Raw genomic sequence first — 17034 nt, 5'->3', positions numbered from 1 at the left:
ATTAGAAGGGTTAAGAGGAAACAACATCCTGTTGGAGACCTTGTTTTTAATTTTGCTTCTCACACTGGAACAGATCCTGCTAAGAGCAGCCCAGATTAGTTTGGAAAAAACCTTTGAAGAGATTTAAGATGTCCTTCAGCCAGTTTGAAGGTTTTTGTCTTGCAAATCCAGTACAAGGGCGCCTGCAGGCATCTCGACCCTTGCTGTGCTGCTGATGCAGCTCAAGGTCACACTAACCCGCCCTGTGACATTCAACAACAAAAAAATTATGCGGTGAAACTGCTTCAGCATTCAGCCAAACAACTTCTTTAGTGAGGAACTGAGAAAGTCTTCCTTTTTTCCCTTTCTCTCTTTCTCTCTCTTTTTCTCTTTTTCTCTCTTTCTTTCTTTCTCTCTCTTTTTCTCTTTCTCTTTCTTTTTCTTCCTTCTCTCTCTTTCTTTCTTTCTTCTCTCTCTTTCTTTCTTTCTTCTCTCTCTTTCTTTCTTTCTTTCTTCTCTCTCTTTCTTTCTTCCTTCTCTCTCTTTCTTTCTTCCTTCTCTCTCTTTCTTTTTCTTCCTTCTCTCTCTTTCTTTTTCTTCCTTCTCTCTCTTTCTTTTTCTTCCTTCTCTCTCTTTTTCTTCCTTCTCTCTCTTTCTTTCTTTCTTCTCTCTCTTTCTTTCTTTCTTCTCTCTCTTTCTTTCTTTCTTTCTTCTCTCTCTTTCTTTCTTCCTTCTCTCTCTTTCTTTCTTCCTCTCTTTCTTTTTCTCTTCCTTTTTCTCTTTTTCCCCCCTAAAATTGGAGGGAGGAAGATGGAGAATCCTAAAAATTTTGTTGCAGGAAATAATCCAGGATTTCTGGTATATGTGATGACAAGGTCATTTCTTAATTAGAACACATGTAAAGAACAAAGCTAAATGGCTTCAAAACAGCTTTGTAGTTGATGGAGAGGATTTAAATTATTTAAAGAGAAAGTCACCCAAGTATGATGGAAACTGAATTCTAAAGATATTAACTCCTTCCTTACCATTCATTTATTTTGGAATATTAAGTATTGTTCAAAGAAAGTTGCCCATATTATGCTTTCCATGGAGAATCCTTTATTACTTGAAATTTTATCAGATGACTTGAATTAATAATCATTTCTAAACTGGATCCCCAGTTCAGTTAATTCATTTCTTAAGGCTTGGAGATAGAGGTGGTAAGTAAAAGACTACTCCTTTCTTCCATATTGTCTTTCGAAACTGACCTCATTTTTTTGGGATGAGTTGCCATTTTGCTTTTAGAAAATTATAGCACACATCATGGAAGTTGAAATTAAATGATTGACTTCAGAGATTTTTTTTTTTTTTTAAGAAATTTTAGGCCAAATCATACCTTTTGGAAATGCATCAGAATAGGCAGAGTAGGACAGGGAGAAAAATCAGGTGAAATAATTTTTGAGCTTGATCTCTTATATTTCTTAGCTAACATTATCTCCTGCCTTTAAATTGTAATATCCTTGACGGCTTGGATTGTTTTTGCCTTTCTTGGAGTTCTCACCTATGCCTGGCATATGTTACACCCTTGATAAATGCTTGTTAACTAACTGCTTGTCACAGCTTCTGTGGGCCTCGGTCCTTTTATTTGTAAAATATGGATGATAATACTTGTACTACTTACTTTTCAGGGTTTTTGTGAGGAATGTTCAGTCTAAATATTAGCAACCATGAGAGAAAATGAGAGAAATTTTCTATATTTAATAGAATTCTTTTGTTTAAATGCCTAATTAGATTAGTTGGTTTTTTCAGATTATTTGCTATTTTCTGTTTTAATTTATTTCCTCTATGTATGCTTAGGCTAGTTTAGTGGAAGGGACTACTTTTCTATTTTAAGATACAGTTGTCATACTTTATAGGAATATGTGATGTAATTTGCACTTGAAAAAAATTGACAAAGCATGAGAGAAGTTATTTTAAAAATTGACATGAATAAGAATGTTCTTAGACTTTATAGACCTAGTCATCTTAAAAAGAATGTTAGAAGAAATATTTTCCTTGATCTTCAAGTAGCAAATCTGAAGTGGGTATTAGAACATGTAAATATAATTGACTTACAGAGTGTATTGCAATTGATTTTTTTTTAAAAAAGATATTTTATTATGAAAATCCAAATGTGAGTAGGTAGAATTCTATGGACTGAAAGCAGAAAAAAATTATAATACATTTTGTTTTGAAAAGGGAATTTCTTCCTTTTCAAGAAGCAGGTTTTTTAAAAAAAAAATCAGCACAAAGAAGGAAAGATTGGGAAGCAAAACTTTTACTTCTGAATATTCTGAGATTTTCACAAACTTCTGTTTTATTCTTAGAGTTTAAGATTGTAAGTTTAAAATGAGAAGTAAAAATGTGTATGCAGAGAAATGGTTTTAAGAAAACTGATAAGCTGTGGGAAACTGCATTCTTATTATTGCCCTTGCCTGGGGTATAGAATGACCTTAATATTAAATGTGACCTAAACTCACCTGCTAGTAATTTCTAATTTACTGTCTTAATTCATCGATTTGTTATCACTAATTGTTCTTCATTTACTTCTATGTCGTTTCCAGTACCTAAAGGGTTGAAAGGTTGCTGTAATTGGCACTCACAGCTGCTCTTTCTTTTGACAGGGGATAATTTTGCAGCCTATGCTTTGTGTGACAGCTGCCTAATTGGGCATTCTCCCCTTGTAGCAAGCCTGCCTCCTCTAGCCTCCCTGCTGACAAATGGTGGTGGATTATAGATGAGGACATGCTGACCCATTCGACCTTGCTGAGATAGCTGGGAGGGGCCTCCTGCTTCTTGAGGGAAGCTTTAGGTCATTTAAAGGACAGGGTCATGAGGCAGGTGGGGAAATGGCATGATATCACATGACATCAGCCTGAAGACTTGGTCAGTATGTCAAGGACAAATTCATCGGTATTGATTATACATTTTTTAGAGTATTTGATGGAAGTCACTGGTGTTTCTTTAGTTTGTTGCTAATGTGTTTTGGTGAGAACATAGAATTTCACATACTTGTTTTGGCTTCCATAAATCTCAATATTTCCAAAGAGTTTTGAGAGAAGACATCAAACCAAGCTTAAATGGAAAAGCAACAACATACTTGGTGGGGGGAATTCAGCTTTCACCCAGTGTCTTTTTGGCATAAAATTTCCATTCACATTTTGAATGAAAGATGAAAAGCAAAATGAAAATGCCCATTAGAAAGGAAACTCAGAGTTTGGGATTTACATGATGAGTTTATTATAATTGTGTATTACAAATAAATGGAAAGGACTAGAAGTTTCAAGAAATACTTTGGGCTTTACTTCATATTATAATAATTTCAAGGTAAATTAAAAGCTTGTCTGATATGTGCAGTGTTAGTAAAAAAAAAAAAAAAAACTTGAGCATTTGACTTGATATGAAAATAACTCTTTAATAGCAAAATCTTAACTCTTCCAAAGCACCTTAAATTTGTGGTTAATACTATAGCAAAATTTGCTTTTTGACTGTAATAGAAATTTTAATCTAGAGAAAAATCCTTCATTTAAAACAATGAGCCTTTTAAAATTTGAGAACATTGAACACTAATTCTCATTGCTGTGGGATCATAATTATTGTTAGATTCTCTTGTGTCTAAATCTTCAGTTTAACAGGAAATAATTTTACACCCCTGAGGTAAAAGGCTGTCAGTGGTAAAGTGTGATGAATTAGTTCACTGAAGTAGACATATCCGTGTGTTCGTAGTGCGTGTATGTATGTGCTTAATTTTGACCTTGCTGTGTGTGTTTAACTGCTTTCAAAACCGGAGTCAAGCTTGGTGGAGGTTTAATCCTGTGCCCTTATACTTGATTAGTAGTTGTGGTTATCTCAGCAGAAGACATTCCGCCCTCTTTTCCTTGTATTGGTCAGGACCTGGGCATTGGGGAGTCAAGTCGAAGGAGAAAGAAAAGAGATTCTGCATTAGTATTCTATGAAAGCCTTACTGTCTGCAGAACAAATTGATTGCTACAGTGTACCTGTGCTTGGCACCACTGCTGTGAAAGAAAGGTAGGGTTGTAATCTGTTTTATTGTATTACATATTGTGACACTACAGGAATATTTAACATTCACTCTTACTGTGGCACATGCTGTATATCTTAAGTAAAGCAAAAAAAAAAAATTATAAATGAATGATAAGTGTGAGATATCAGTTGTTTGCAGCATTGTTTACTCCAGTCAAGTGGGGTCCATTTTAATAAGAAAAATTTGCTGTATACTTCCCTGGAAACATAATCTGATAACAAAACCCTATGAAATGCTTAGTGGCACAAATCTGCTTCAGTGGTTGCAACATGCAGGGCAGAGATGAAATTCCAGCTACTATTGTAATTTTTTTTATAAACTATGAGATTGAAGAAAGGGGGGAAGGGACACCATAAGTCAACTCAGACTTAGTTTAAGATACTTGTGAATAATCATATTTAGACTTTCTTCCCCTTATTTTTTTTTTTTTTTAAATAAAGGTACTGATAATGTGTTACAGAGAAATTTTTGTAAAGAATTTTGGGAGAAGGTAAGCTTCTCTATGTTGTGCTAGCTTAAACTATATTGAGGAATAAAGAATTTGTGGCATGGCTTTTGACTTTTCATTTATGTAGACATCAAACATTATTTGTCTTCATTTTTTGAGAGGGGAAGACTTGGAAGGAAAAATATGCAGCCATTTCTTTTTATACTGGAGTTTCTGGTTCTGCTATAATTAGTATGTGATAGAGTATTGGGCTTGTCTACGATATTATGGTGATGCTCTTTTGAATATTAGTTGTATGACTATGTTGTTGAATTTTTAGACAAATTCTATTTTTAAATTATTAACATTCTAATTCTTTCTACCTAGAATACATCCTTCACTTTAAAAATTTCACACCAGATTCCTCCTGTCAGTCTGTTGCCTTAGGCAGAGTTGTAGGTTCCTTTTGCTCCCTCTTTTCTTATTTATCAGTGGCAAGTCATTTAAAGAGAAGAAATAATTAAATGTTTTGTGGTAAAATGTTGACTGTGTATTATAATTATTTTGCTATTTACTTTAGAATTCTTAAAATTAGTTTATACCCTTTCTTACAGAGTATTTTTTGAGATTATGTTTTCACTGTGCTAAAATGTGAATAGTTTTATGGATATGAATTGTACACCATGAAGTTCCTTCTTTTCTTGTATGCATCAAGGAACTTGTTCAACTTGTTATGTTAAAGACTCATGTGAACAGGAAATATTTTCATGAGTCTAGACTTGGTCTCAGCAGACATGCTAGCAGAAAATAAGTTAGAGGAAAAATAATCTCTGAGTGATTACTAATAAGTATGATATCATAAAAACTCAGAGACATCTCAGTTATTGCATACTGACTTATTTAAAAATTAATTGTTTTGAAATCATAAAGCAGCATGTACAACAAACTTTAACTCAGTATTGTCTTTTTTTCAGTGATTTAAATTTTCAGAAAATTTAAAGGAAAATAAGTGACAGAACCATACCCAAATCTGAGCACTAAATTGTTTTAGTCTTTAATTTCTTACAGTTGTTTTCTTTTTTTTCCCTTTGGTAACTTTAGTATTTATCACTAGAGAGACTATATTTCCAAAACAAACACAAGATTTTCAATTTATTTTTTTTTTCTGGTTTATTTTAACTTAGTGTTTTTCAAAGTAATTATCCACAGAATTCTTTGGAGCTTGAAATATATTAACATACCAGAAGTTGTAGTTCTGGACATATGAAATACTCCTAATATTAAAAGATTAGGGAAATTTTATATCAATAAAAGAACCTCTCATCACTGTAGGAGGAAAAGTACTACATATAGTAATTAATGTATATATAATTTCTTATTTGATGTGTTAAGATGGGTTTTCCCAATGTTTTCTCATTGAATCTTCATAACTGTTATAGGGAAATTTAAGATTCTTTGTAACATAGTTTGTAAAATAGCCATTTTTGTGAATTCTTGATTACAACTTGTGTTTGGCCCGGGTATAAATAAAGATGTGGGTATTGAGTGGAAGTGTGTGGAATATATGTGTGTGTGTGTGTGTGTACTTTGTGCGTGCGTGTGTGTGTGTGTGTGTGTGTGTGTGTGTATACACATATACATATATAATTTCTATAGACAGAAGAAGTGCCAATACATGTTCTCAGAGTATGTTATTTATTTTGGGAATATCATTATTTTCAATCCAACATAGACACCATTACCTTTTTGTTTATACTATGTATAATAGTCTATGAAGTTTTACTTATCTATGTGATTGCAGACAATCACTTCATTCTTTGATCCCAGTTTCCTCACCTGTACAATTTTTGGACCAGATGACCATTCTATTCCATAACTAAATCTATGATACCTTCAATTGTACATATGTGTGTGTGTGTGTGTATGCCAAAGTCATCACTATCACTAGGATAGCCTAATTAGCCAAATAGCATTCTTATGATTGGATAATAATACTAATGGGGACATTGATATGTGCAAGAATTAGATACAAGATAGTAATGCATTTATGTTTCAGTACATTAATTTCAGAAGACGTGATCTTTTTTGATGTTGGTCTTTCTTTTGTTGGAAGAAATCATGACTGGTCTATGCATTCCTATCCTGTGCAATCTTTGGATATACTTTCCTAAAATCTTTTTTCCCTTTTATGTACCAATGGAGCCACATAGGTTGTGTATCTTTTATTACTTACTCTCACCACTTGACCATTCCTCCTCCATTTGCAGGCGTGTGTGTTTGTGTGTGTGTGTGTATTTTAACAATATGCTTTACCTCTTTTGACTATGAACTTGAAAATATGCTAAATCTTGCCTTTTCTATCACTTTGCAATTTGAAGATGTTTAAGGTTAACAGTCACAACATCATAGTGAGAACATTGTTAAAAAGATGAATTTTTATGTCAGAGCATCTTGGGCTAATAGAAAGAATGGATTTCCCATATGTAATCCAATGGATTACTTTGTACTATTCAGTTCCTAGGCCTAGCTTACCTTCACATCCATTTCTAGGTCTCTTTTGATAACTTTAATCTATTGCTTCAGTTCTTGACTATTCTGCCTCCATTTGCAGTCATGTTTTTTGGTACAGTATCTTTTTAATTTCTGTGTGGATTTGGAAAAAATGTCTATATGTTGACATGTAAATATCAACATATAAATATATAGGTATACACCCATTAAAGTACAAACTCAATATTGGGGAATCAAATTAATTTATTATATTCTGGCTATTTGAGCATTTTTCATTTGCCTTTTTTTTTTTTTTTTTTCTCAAAGCATAGCTTCCATGATAGGGGTAAATATTGTGGCAATCTTACCCTTCCTTGTTTTTAACCAGACTTGCTAATTAAAGTCAGGTCTTTGAATAAATTTATCTCTGTTGTTTCTTCTGTCAGGAAATATTTTTAAAATCCCTCATAGTCTTTTCTAGTGTACACATTGCTTGATATGTTGTAGCCAGAATGGCCTACTTGCTGATCCCTAAACACCATATTCTATCTTTCACCTCCTTGCCTTTGTGCAGCTAGTTCATACTTGGAATGTACTGCCTCATCTCTTCTTCCTTTAGTTTCCTCAGTCCAAGTTCTGCCTCCTACTGCCTCCTCAGAAATTACTTGTATCCTCAGTCCCTGGCACATAGTCACCCTATAACAAATGCTTATTATTGGATTGAATCTTGCAGATACTAATGGAAGATATTATGTTCTAGATCTCTTGACATAGTTCTATTATACAAGCATTGTTTTATTTCTTTCTCTTTCTTTGTATACTATAGTTTTTGAAGAGTTAAAGTTGCAGGTTACCAGAGACAAATTAAGGAATACTAAAAAGATTTTTCAGTAAAGAATTGAACATATTGGGGATTACTGAAAGGTTTTTCAATGAAGAATTGAACAGGAGAAGACAGTATTAAAATGTATTGAAAAAGAAGTTGAACCAGTCATATAATGAGACATGATCAAATGCGTATAATTGTGAGTGGCATGAATAACAGTAATTTGTAAAATCCCAAAGAAGTACTCTTTTAACACCTACCTAACAGGTAACTGTTAACCTAGTTACAGTTAACACCTGTAAACATAATTTATATCTAGTGTAATTTGTAACACAAATTACAAACATCTAGTAATTTATACCAAGTAATTTTAACTATTTTACATGAACAATATTCATTCATTTATTTACATTCATTATTCACAATAAGTGATAGAAAACAGTGTTGTAAACATTTATGAAAAACAGCCAAAAATGGTTATTAGAGAACATACACACACACACACACACACACACACACACACATATAAACACATACCACCACCAACAACAACAACAACAATAACGACAAACTTTAAGGTTAATGTCAGGAAAAATTTTATAGTGTATCCTTATTGTGTCTCTGCCAAAGAACCAAGGATAGATGGACATAAGCAAATCTTTATACATACATGCGTATATTTTTGTTTAATCACGACTAAGAGATTGCCAGTAAAAGTGTTCTTTATAACTTTTTGTTGGAGTTATGAATTTTAAAGTTTAAGTTCTGTTAGAGCCCTAAATTTGTGGTACTGTAATGCCTTTGAAATGATTTTTACCTACAATAAAAAATGTAAATACTATTGAAATGGAATGTAGATCTAATTTTAGAATTATAGCAGTGGTAACTTTGAAAAAGATTTACTATGGGTTTCATTTCAAAATTTAATTTTTAGTATTTTTATGTGGATGGAATACACTTAAATTTACAAATTTGAATACCAAGGAAATTTTAACTAGTTATTGAAAACTACAACAAAAGATGTTACTTATCATGTGGAATAAAGCTTACCTAGCTTTAATTGCCCTTTCCTTTTTTATGTAGAACTAGTTGAGGTTTTTCAATGATTTCTTTAAAATCTGTACAATATTCTTGTATCCTTAAAGTTGTACCTTGCTAGGTATACTTGAAACACTATAATAATTCTGTAAATATTCTTCCAAATTGTATTTTGGAATTTTCAGCAAGTTAGAGATATAGATTGACTTTTAAATTCAAAAATAGCTAAACTAGCAGGAACAAAAAGTATTTTTAAATGTGGTTATCCAAAATAATCTCTTTATGTAGGAGTTTACTTTTTACTGTATTATTTTGCATTGGAGATATGGATATCAGTTTATCAATTCATTCTTCAGACCAAAAAGTTAATTGTGCAAATTTGAGGATTTTCTTTATAAAAGCTGATGACACTAGCTACTAGTATATAATTAGTTTAATGGGGAAATAAGCATTTTTATGTAATGAAAATAGACCTAGAATCAGAATCAGGCTCATTTTTTACTACTGACACTTGTTAGCAGTATGACCTTGAGTAAGTCACCTAAATTCTCCGGCATACAAGTTCATAATAAACACTTATTGAATTCAAAAGCATTATTTAGAATGCAGGTCATAACAACAGAGTTCACTTCTTTTAGAGGAAAAGTGCAAGTTATATTTTCTTTCTCCTAAATGTATGTGAGATATCAACAAACAATCAAATAAAATCAAAAGCAAAAAACAAAATGTAAAATACTTCATTGGAAAAACAATCTGGAAAATAAATCTATGAGAGATAATTTAATAATTATTGGACTATCTGAAAGCAGTATCAAAAAAAAAAGAAAGAAAGAAAAAGAAAAGGGCCTGAATATCATACTTCAAGAAATTATCAAGGAAAACTACTCTCTTATCTCATTCCTGATACCCTGTTATACCAGAGGGTAAAACAGCCACTGAAAGAATCCACTTATCATCTGAAAGAGGTCTCAAAATGAAAACTCCCAGAAACATTATAGACAAATTTAAGAACTCCCAGATCATGGAGAAAATATTTCAAAGAGTGAGAAACAATTCAAATATTGTAGAGCCACAGTTGGGATTATATAGGATGTAGGAGCTTTAACATTAAAGGATCAAAGGTCTTGGAATATGATATTCCTAAAGGTAAAAGAGCCAAGACTACAATCAAGAATCACTTGCTCAGTAAAATTGAGCATAATCCTTCAGAGGAAAAAATGGTCACTCAATGAAATAGAAAGCTTTCAAGCTTTACTGATGAAAAAACCAGAGTTGAACAAAATATCTGATTCTAAAGAGAAGTATAAAAAGATAAAAAGGAAAGATAATACATAAGGTATTTAATAAGATTAAACTCTACATGGGAAAATGATAACTTGTGATTCTTAAGAATTGCATCACAGTGCACTTGGAAGGGGAGTATATGTAGGAAAAGGGTGTGTGTATAAGATGACCTTAAGGAGTTGACATAAAAAAATTTAAGGGATCAAAAGGTTACATTGGGAGTAGAAGGAAGGGAGAGGTAGTAAATTATCTCACATGAAGAGACACAAAAGATCTAATACAGTAGAGGGGAAGATAGGAGTTTGGGTGATGGTCATTGCTTGAACTTTAACTCTTATCAGAATTGGCTCAAAGAGGGAATAATATATACAATCAGTTGGGTACAGAAATCAATATTTACCCTTTAGGGAAATAGGAAGTAAAAGGGTTAAATAAAGGGCACTTGTGTGTGTGTGGGGGGGAACTGACAGAAGAGAGGGCAGATGGGGAATCTGTGGTCTGAAGCAAAACACTGGTAAGGAGGGAAAAGGATGAAAGAAAATAATAAACAGGAGGAAAAATAGGATGGGGTGACATACACAGTAATCATAACTTAATGTGAGTGGGACAAACTCTAACATTGGTACAAACAGAAGCAGATAGCTCAGTGAGTTAAAAACCAGAATCCTGAAATATATTATTTATAGGAAACACACTTGAAGCAGAGAAATATACACATAGAGTAAAGGTAAAGGACTGGAATAGAATTTGTTATGCTTTAGCTGAAGTAAGATGTATGTTAGAAATATACTCTTGACACAGAAAATCAGATATCAAGGAAAATTTATTAAAGAAGAATCTTAAGGAATCATCTTAATGTTTCTGGCCAGAAGTAGGCCCCATTCCTCTTTGGGAACAGGGAGCCCTGAGCACAGAAATGGGGGAACCTTTATACTTGCCAGTGTGGTTCAGTCTGTCCCTTCAGAGAACGGATTGGTCCATTTCTTCTAGTTTACGGTCTTTCTGATATGCCCACCACATGTTTCCCCTTAATATATATAAAATATGTTCCCCTTCCATACCTCCCATATTCAGAAATGGTAGAAAACTCCTCCTATGGTGTGTGTTGTTTAATATTCAATTAGCCTATTAAGCAGGGCAGTAATGATTTGGTTAAGTTCTGTCATTGACCCCAACTAGGTTTAGGTTGGATGGGCTATTATCTTAAGTTTGTGGCTTTCTCAAAACCACATGACTCTTTCTGATTGACTGAATCCACCTATGCCTTCCTAGCACCCCTGTTCATTAATTGTTCTGTGAATCCTAACCTTCCTTAACCTCCATTCTGGAAAAAACTCTTGGTCAGTGCTACTACCCACTATCCCACACCACCTCAAAGTCTGCAATACTGTGGAAATCCAACTTTTTAGCATTTCTGATAGGTAGCAATTGTAATCTTAGACAAGGCAGGGTGATTTAGTTGGATTTGGAGTAAGAGGATCTATGTTGGAACCTTATTTTCGCTACCTACCACCTTTGGACAAACTCATTAGCCTCTTATATAAAATGAAGGTATTAGATTTGATTGATCATCTTTGCAGGTCTGTCTAGCTCTGAATTCTATAATTTATCTCTGTGCATTTTCTGTGCTGTTTTAGTATGTCTTGTTCTCTTTTAAAAAAACAAGTGAAAAAGTCAGATGATTTAAATAAAGGTTTTTCTTTCTTTTAATTCACTTGTGATAAGCATGCTCTTAGTTGCAGGATTGTTATTGTTTGGTAAGTGAGATAGCATATTTCTGTTAATTAAACATTTTTAAAGTTAAATATATTCTAAAAAGTTGCCAAATTGTTTTAATGAATCACAAAATGTACCCAAAATCAATTGCTGCGACCTGCATGATAAAAGTAAGATTGATTCTTGACAAAATATTTTTGTTAACTCATAACTATGTCCTTGTTTATTTATGTAACATGATATATTTGTGTTTTCAAAAATGCTGTGGTATTTTATTAGAAGATATATGCCACTTGATCTGACTTTACTGTTCTGTTTCAGTAATACTTAACTCCATTGGCTTCTTCTTGCCTCTGGTTTAAAATATAAAATCATTTGCCTTTTAGCACTCTTTGCAGCCTGGTCCCAACTTAGTATTTTAGGTTTGTTGGATTTAACTTCCTTTTTATACATGCTGTCATCCAACCAAAGTGTCCTCCTTAGTTTTCCTCACAAGACTCCATCTTTTTGTCTTTGCACTGACTGGTACCCATCTTTTCCTCACTTTTACTTGATAGAATTTCTCTGTTCCTTCAGGATGCAGTCCATACATGATCTTTTTCAAAATGCCATTCTTAATTCCTCTGACTGATAGTACCTTCTTTCTTTGACTACTTTTTTATTTAATTATCTTGTATTTGTGTGCATATCATTCCCTTTTTATTTATTATATATATATATATATTTTATATACACATATATGTATATATTTATAGAGACATACTGCAAGTTTGTAGAAATTGTTTTTCTTTCATTCTGTCTGGAATTCCCTTTGCCCTAATTTCAGTATCTGAAATTAAGAAAATGCTTAGTAAATGTTCATTAATTGATTGTATACATTACTTTTTTGCTCTTATTGAAGGAATACAATTATACCATAATTTAAAAATTTTAATTTCCACATGTAATAACTCAAAACCTTTAATCTCATCAATTTGAATAATCCCACCATCAGTGCAGATCAGAACTCATCCTTTCTGTCTCATCCTGTGTGAATATGTTTCAAAATCAAATGAAACTTTTCCTCCCCTGAAGATTATTTGCTGAAAATTATAAGCTTTAAAAGATTTTTTCAAATATCACTTGGAGCTACTTCAGTCTTCCATAGTGGAGAAAGTGTTGTTTCTCTGTTGTATGATATATATTTTCCAAATATATTTAGAAGCCAAACTTTTTCCTTTGTGGAATATTGAAGAAGGGGAAAAACTTAATGCAAAATCAACTTAGTTATTGAATTTGCAGCAAAACACCTTTTATGTTTGACTTGGAAAATATTTTTGTTTTGAAATTTCTATTCTCCAACAACCTTGCTGTTTCTGTTACACTTTTCCTCAAAATACTTCGATCTTGGATGGAAGTAATACTGAATTTTCAGTCTTATTTCAGTATTACATAAGCTGTGACAGATCATACTGAATGTAAAGGCTTAGAATTTAGGTCTAGTGTATTTGTCATCTGAGGACTAGTCTAGATAAATTCAGATAGGCTTATCACATGGTTGTGACTGCAGGCTAATAAAATGTTCATCTGAGGATCTTTTCAAAATTATCTACTAAACCATAGCAGTTATATGCACTAGTAGAGGAAGTACAAACATGCATGAAAATCACAAATCCCTGAAGTAGTTTCTGGTATAAAGAGAGACTGTTGTGAAGACCAAATAAGATTGTGAACATGAAGGGCTTTATGAATTTTAAAGCCATACATAAATGGTAGCTATTGTTACTAAATGTTTGAAAGAAATCCCATTGCAAATGAAAGGAACTCAAGGTTATATTATCCTAGATTCATGGCTAGTTCATATACCTAAACTATGTTTTGGGGCTTGGTCTTCAGAGAGTACCGGAAACAGGTCAAATATAAAGATATGAGCTATACACTGATTCCAGTTTTGTTCTTTATAGACAGATTCTCATATCTACTTATATTTCTCCAGGAAACCATGTATATGAAATATCAATGCCACAGGAAAACACAAGGATAGACTTTCAAGAAGATAAGGAGATACTACCTAAATTTACATAGAAAGGATCCTTAAAGTGGGGAATACTTATTTCTTCATTTGTATTTTGGGTAGTTCCCTGACTTGTCATCAAGGGGGAATTTTACCCTAAGTAGTCAGGAAGACTGCAATGTGGAATTTATATTTAATGTTTTTAATCACTGCTTACTTGGAAATTAAGGACTTTTAGAAAGATGTGAATTAAATTTCTGTATTCTAGAAGAGTATCTTGAAAGTAAAACCAACTGGAGAGGGATTTAGACATTTGTGAGAGACCAGTTGCTTCTCTGTCATGATAAAGGCTATGTGATTTCAATATTTATATCACAGATCTGGGAAGATAATTTGAATTATTGATTATGATTTTTTAATTTTGATTGCTTTGATATGAAAAATTATAAGGCATAAGTAAAGTACTTGACTTTCTGGTTTTCTCTTCTCTGGGTTAAACATTTTAAATTCTTTATACTGATCTTCATTTAACATGAGCCCAAGGCGCTTCACTATACTAATTGACCTCTAAGACAGTCTTCCTTAAACTGAACACAAATCTGCAGTTTTGATCTGATCAGGATAGAATTACAGAGAGATTATTCATCATTTCTTTATTCCTGGAAGTTGTGTCTTTCTTTGTAAAAACGGGGTGATAGTAGCATCTGTACACAGGGTAGTTGTGAGAATCAAATGAGATACATGCAAACCTCTTAGCACAGTACCTCCCTAACACATAGTAGATACTTGTTCTTTTCTTCTCTCTTCCCTTTATCATCCAAGGAACTTAAATTTTCACCGCCTGTGCAAAGAAATGGAGAGGAGGTACGAATTGGAGTGACATGTATTTGGAACAGTAGGCAGAGAAGTTTGGCTAGTCAGAATGTGTGAAGAAGAGGACTGTGTAGTTAGCCTGTGAAAGTAGACTGCAGCCAGAATGTGAAGAGTTTAAATACTAAAAAGTTGGATAGTCAGTTCTCCTTATTAGCAATAGTTATGTTATATAAAGTTGTCACAAACTGAAACAGCTAGTAATGAACTATTTCATTGCTCTTATGGGAAATAGATAGGTGCCTGTAAGCCTCTGGTTACAACATTTATTTTAATCTTTCCTAGAATGGCTGCATCTATAGTTAGGCAAATTGCTTTTTATTTTTTCTGGATATACTAAATTTATTGTTTATTCATTTAAATTGAACATCCCTAACTGAAGCTTATTGAACACATTTTTTTTTTCCCATAAGTAAGGCACATTTTAGGAACACTAGACACTTCAGCACTTCACTTGGGAAGCATTTTAAATAGCAAAATCACCAACAAAAAGCACAAAAATGCAAAAGAGTGACGTTAAATAGTCTGTGAAAAGTATATTTGAAAGTGCTGTGAAATCATATACTTGAAAGTACTGTGGGAAAAGTATAGTGTGAAAAATATTAGAATTTAAAGAAGACAGACAGAGTGCCTCCAGGTTTACCCTTAGTTGAGAAATTACTTCATCTGGTTGAAGGCAATTCAGATTATTATTATTATTATTATGATTTTTTTTTGTCATTCTACAAATCAGTGAATGACTGCAAAAATATTGCTAGTGTTAATTTTAGGGTTACAAATAAATTTTAGCAAATTTAATTGACAACAGTGAGGATCAAGTGTATTTGTCCTTTATCCTAGAAGACAATGAAGAAACTTTAGAAATATCACTTTGACAACTGTGTGGACTATAGATCAGAGAGGGGATAGAATGAGGTCATAGGTCAGTTAGGTGGTTCTTTTCATAAGAAATGGTGAGAGGCTGAACAAGGGTTGTTGTGGTTTGAGTAAAGAAAGTAGTTACCATGGACTTTAAAAAAGTAAGATAAATTAGCTTTGAAAACAAGTTAAATAGATAGGAAGGGTTGGCAGGAAAGAGATAAGAGAGAGAGAGAGAGAGGATAACTGAGGTTGGGAACCCACATAAATAAAAGAAGACTGTTGCCCTGGACAGAAAAAAGATAGTTAGGAAGAGGGGTAGGGAATAATATAAAGGTAATGAATTTTACCTTATTGACTTAATGAAGATGCATATGGAACTCCCATTAGAGATTAATTAATAGGTACTTTAGAAGAGATTTTGTGCTTAGATATAAAAATTTTTTAAATACCTTACCAAACAACCTACTAGGCACTTTTTGATCCAGACCATAATAATAAAAACATAACCAAAAGCTCAATTTTTCTTCAACAGGAACATAATAAAAACTACCCATTAAATGTATAAATATAACATTAAAATTAATTATCTATTAATTATTAATTGTCACTTTAAGACTGTCTTTGGTGAATTAAGTTATTTTGTCTATTATAAATATTCAAATCAACTGTAATGGACATATAAAGAAAGACACTATCTGCATCCAGAGAAAGAACTGATAAATAGATATATATAGAATGATTTTACATATGAATATATGTATGTGCATACAACACACATGCATGGATGTGTACATGCATATATATGCACGCATGTATTCTTTGTCTACATCTGTGTGTGCACGCATAGCTATTTGCATCTAATGGTAGCCATTTCTAGCAAAGGAGAGAGAAGAAAAAAATTACACAATAATTTTATGCATAGTAGTTTTGCAATTCAATGTTCAATCATATTTTTGTTGTATTTAATGGAAATATGTTTTATTCCATAAATTAAAAATATAATAAACTTCTAAAAAGATAAATTATTTAGGAAGTTTGCATATTAATAGTATAAACATCTCCTTTGAGTCAAAAGACTTGTATTTTAGTTCTCTCTGCCATTATGTGACCTTAGCTTAATGTCTTTTCTAAAATTTTCTTATGTGTAGCATGAGGTAGGGTTGACTCTCCAAGCTCTTCTTCCTACCTGTTTGTATGATCTGGTTCTATAATTCCAATCATATTCCACTTCATAATAACTTCATATCTTTACTTTTCTCTCTTAATATGAAAACATACCAGTTAAGCAGGCAGCCTGCTTAACAATACAAAAAATTTTCACCAGTCATAGTTCTCCATTTTTCTTCCTTTTTTTTCCTTTTCCTTGACAAAACTGTTATTAGAACAAGGAAAAAATCTCTTGAAAAAATATCCTTGTTTTGTCTTCCCTTTTTGATTATGCTAAGGGATAGTACAAAAGAGTTTTTGTTGTTGTGAAGGGGATATGT

At 32.5% G+C, this 17034-nt stretch overlaps 1 protein-coding gene across 2 annotated transcripts in view; it reads left to right on the top strand.

Moving 5' to 3' along the window:
• NRIP1 (nuclear receptor interacting protein 1) overlaps positions 1-17034 on the top strand; it is a 137685-nt gene that overhangs the window by 81719 nt on the left and 38932 nt on the right. Inside the window, exon 3 of one of the 2 annotated variants that reach the window (XM_023501103.2) lies at positions 3889-4026. The exons of the other annotated variant lie outside the window; for it this stretch is intronic. The gene's annotated coding sequence lies outside the window, so the exon portion shown is untranslated. The remainder of the gene's footprint in view (positions 1-3888; positions 4027-17034) is intronic. 2 annotated transcript variants of the gene reach the window in all.

The sequence above is a fragment of the Sarcophilus harrisii genome, chromosome 3 (genome assembly GCF_902635505.1).
Source record: "Sarcophilus harrisii chromosome 3, mSarHar1.11, whole genome shotgun sequence".
Classification (NCBI taxonomy): Eukaryota; Metazoa; Chordata; class Mammalia; order Dasyuromorphia; family Dasyuridae; genus Sarcophilus; species Sarcophilus harrisii.
Note: the sequence above shows the minus strand (reverse complement) of the source record. Positions and strands in the feature narration are given on the sequence as shown.